Here is a 4,253-nt window from a genome sequence, read left to right as displayed (position 1 = left end):
GGTTTCCAACAAGGTAAACTGAGTTTTAAAAAGACGTCATCTTATGCAATAATTTACTTTGGATTGACAGTTAAAATATCTAGATGATGTCTATAACATACTCACACATATTCTAAAAGTCTATTAATAGAAATATAAGGAATATTAAAACTGGCTGGTGTGATATCCAGTGAAATATAGACTTAAATTCTATGCCATTAGAACTTGCAAATTTATAGGAATGTGCTTTAAATTTGTTGGCAGTTGAATTTCTATGTAAACTTCTCAGTATTCTCTATGGCTATCAAATGGATCATAATAACCTCAACATTCATTTATATAATTCAAATTATATTATATATAACCTCATTTATTTTTTTAAAATAACTAATATAATTTTGCTCACATCTGATGTATATACCATGATCAAAATTTAATTCCAATTTTCCTGAACTAGAGAATAGGTTTTGTGTGAGGTCCGTAGCAAATTTAATTTTAACTCGTAATTCTCAATATGTTCCTATTACTTTCAAGAATAATAGGGAGTATGCCTGCAGGTAGTTTAATGCCTTTAAATTCCTATGGATCACAATGAAATACCATGTAGCCCAGTATGCTTCTTATTTCAAAGGTTGTGGGCTGCTAACAATATACTTTTATTAAAATTCCTATTAATTTTTGCTGTCAATCTGAATATAATAATAAATAAATATAATAACTTTAAATAAATAATAATTTTATCACTTTTCTATAGAATAAAACAGTGAAGAAAATATTACTTTATTTCTAACTACTTATTTGGTCAAAAATAGAAAAAGAAATTTAGAAGAAGTCAACTATGTCATAGCAAAATAATAGCCAATTTTTGAATATTTTAATAATGAAATGGCACAATTTATACATTTATCCATGTAGTGATTTGTTCAAAAGATACTTAGCATTGAGCCAAGGAATTGTGCTAAGCATTAGGGATAGAGCAGCTATCAACAATTAAATCCCTGCCCTCAAGAAGCATTCATTCTAGTGGGAGTAATAGACAACAAACACATAACAATTCAAGTACTCATACTGTGATAAAGAAAAAGAGGAGTTTTATGTAAGAAATGGATCTGAATTAAACATGAAAAGTGGATAAAAGCATTCCAAGTATAAAGCAAAGCCTATGCAAATGACCTAACGTGAGCAATTGCTGGTGAGAAGTGCTCCGAGGAGAGCGAGTAGATTAGAGTGGCCAGAGAATTGGAAACAAAAAAGAACAAGGTACCCGATGAGGCTGGGGTAAGGGCAGGGACAGATCACCAGGCTTCTGTAAATCATGATGGGATATTGAGCTTGTCCTGGTACTAAGAAGCCATGATGTGTCAAAGGCTAACCTTGACTACGCCGGAGACATGTTCGTGAGGGCACAAAGATGTTACAGTGGGCCAGGCAAGAGATGGTGGGAACTTTGGATGGAGGTGATTTCATTTCACATGGAGAGACACACATGTCTTCACAATCTGTTTGGGAATCTGTGTTGGAAACAGAACCTGGTTACAAACTGGATGGGGGGTAGAAGTGGGCTGTGGATGGAAAGGTGCAAAGTTGACCCTTCGTTGACTTATCTGGAAGGAGTGGAGTTGTCGTTTACTAAGGTGGAGGCACTGGGAGAGGGGTAGATTTTCTGTCTGTGGCATGGGCCATCTTAAGTTTGAGATGCTTGTAAGACATACAAGTGAAGATATCAAAAACATATAAATTAATATGGTGCTCAAAGGGAAGGTCTGGGCCTAAAAAAAACCCCTCAATTTATCTTTTTAATCTTACTTTTCACATTCAACTAAATGTAATGCATAATCATTGGGGGGAAAATAGTATTAAAATGTAACACAGAGTTCTTTTTCTATATATACACACATACACACAGATGTGTGGATAATTATTATTTATAAGAAATTGAATTATATTTTTTAATCTGATTTTTAACTTAATTTTTTAAAGAATATTTTGTTCAGAGAAATATAGATTCCTTCTGAGATATGTAACTTTACTGAGCACATGTTGCTTTCTATAATCAGAAAATTATTAAACCAATTCTTATTTTTATAAATGTAGATGGTTAGTAATATTTTGCTACAATAAGTAGTACTACAAGGAACACTCTTTTATGTTTTTGTTTAGTGAAATTTATAGTTCACAAGAAATACGACATAATATGTGTGCTTAATGTATATAGACAGGATTAAATTAATATATCACTTATGGTCAAAAAGTAGAAAATATGAATTAATTTCTTTTGCAAACAACTATAAAGAAAGTTCTGGATTTTGCCTGCAATGTTAAATGTTTTAAAGCTGCAAGTAGGAAGACAGATATCAATTTCAACATTAAGAATGAAAACTTAGTACATAGGAGTATGTAGCTTCTAAGGATTAAAAAAAAAAAAAATTCTATTACATTAGATTTCCTAGCTTTCTTCTCTTTTAGTCCACACTAAAGGCCCTGTCAAGATGTCAGAGTGGTACTTGCTTCGGCAGCACATATACTAAAACTGGAACAATACAAAGAAGATTAGCATGGCCCCTGAGCAAGGAGGACACACAAATCCGTGGAGCCTTCCATATTTTTAGGTTGTTAAGAGAGCAGATCCTAAGAGTTCTCATCACAAGGAGAAGTGTTTTTTTTTCTTTCCTTTTTATTGTACCTATATGAAATAATGGATGTTAACTAAACTTATTGTGGCAATCATTTCACAATACATGTAAATCAAACTATCATGCTATACACCTTAAACTTATACAGTTTATTGTCAAGTATTTCTCAGTAAAACTGGAAAAAAAAAATTTCAGGGTTTCTGAAGGTTAATGAGCATGTTTTGGTTCTGGAGACCTAGCTCACTTTTGTCTCCATGCACATAGCTGTCTGTATCTCTGGTCTCAGTTTACTTGGTGACACCATTGTTTGTAATAGATAGGAGCACTTTTTTCTTAAAATCAAAACAGAGTCATATTTCCAACTTTACATTTCTGCAAACATCACTCCAGTTCTGTGCCCCCAGGAACTACAGAGGTACCTGATGAAAACCATTCCTTCAGAGGAAGATACACCCCCACTCTTTGATGCTTTTTCCAAGATACTTTACTAACAACAACAACAAAACTTTACTAACAACAACAACAAAAAGACACGTGAGTTCACTAGCTGCTGAGCTTGGGGTGGGGGAGGGGTGCTTGCTGCTCTTAGTAACAGATATCACCTAGACATTTTAACTCCCTTTGACACCCCCAGTCCCACCTGCAAACTGGAAACTGAAGAAAGTGTCTCAAAAACATGAAATCCTGTTTTGCCTGGTGGGATACCTTTATTCCTGAGTAATTTCTCCAAATAACACCCTTGAGTCTCTGAAAACGTAAAAATTGCCTGTAGAGTCAAGGCAAATGAGGGCTAAATCCATTCATTATTTCCCTGTAGGCTCTCATTCACCTCTAGCTATAGGAAGCTTCACAATCACAGGATTGATGAAAAGTGTATAAACATATTATCTAGATACTCAGGTAGTCACAGAGAGAGGTTTTTGTTCCTGATTTTAATGTAAGCAAAGCTGAGCAGTGGAAATGTTCAGGTAAAAACAGATTTTTTCTTTCTGAAAGATAATATTTCTCATTCTGAATGATTTTATTCTTTTCCTTTGAATTCCATGGCAAATTCTGAAATCTGTTCATATTTGACCTACTCTTGTAACCTTGCTTATATCTTCATTACCCAGCAAGGAGTAAGCATAATTGATAAACAATCCATGGTCCTAATCTTTGCTTTGCTATGGATTGTCTTTGAATCTCTCAGGATAGTCTAGATCGTGTTTTGGTAGCAAAGTACTCTAAACTCTCAGGGGCTAAATACTACTTAATAGTGCTCACCACTCAGGGACCCTGGCAGATAGATCAGCCATCATCTCAAACATTGCCAATCAACATGCTTAAGGGAAAGGGTGTGCTGAAGGGTCTCACAAGGTCAACTCAATGATCTGGAACAGAAGTGGCATGCTCTAGTCTTTTCTATTTGCAACTCACTGGCTAGAGCTAAACATATGGTCCCATCAAAAAGATACCAAGACATACAATCCTAACATGTTTCTGAAAGCAAAGAGCCAGAAATAGTTGAGAAATAGCAATAAGGACCATCCCAATCCTGTAAAAGAACAACTATTTTTTTCTTTCAAAAATGTTATAGGGAAAATTGAGAAAAGCTAACTGGATAGCAAAGTATAGAAAAACACACTTTTCATTGTTATGAGT

General features: G+C 34.4%; 1 non-coding gene across 1 annotated transcript; it reads left to right on the top strand.

The window, feature by feature from the left end:
* Positions 1 to 2,479: 2,479 nt before the first annotated feature.
* LOC137226904 (U6 spliceosomal RNA) lies at positions 2,480 to 2,586 on the top strand. The gene has a single exon (XR_010944596.1). It is a non-coding gene; the product is annotated as a U6 spliceosomal RNA (small nuclear RNA).
* Positions 2,587 to 4,253: the final 1,667 nt, after the last annotated feature.

This window comes from Pseudorca crassidens, chromosome 6 (assembly GCF_039906515.1).
Source record: "Pseudorca crassidens isolate mPseCra1 chromosome 6, mPseCra1.hap1, whole genome shotgun sequence".
Lineage (NCBI taxonomy): Eukaryota > Metazoa > Chordata > Mammalia > Artiodactyla > Delphinidae > Pseudorca > Pseudorca crassidens.
Note: the sequence above shows the minus strand (reverse complement) of the source record. Positions and strands in the feature narration are given on the sequence as shown.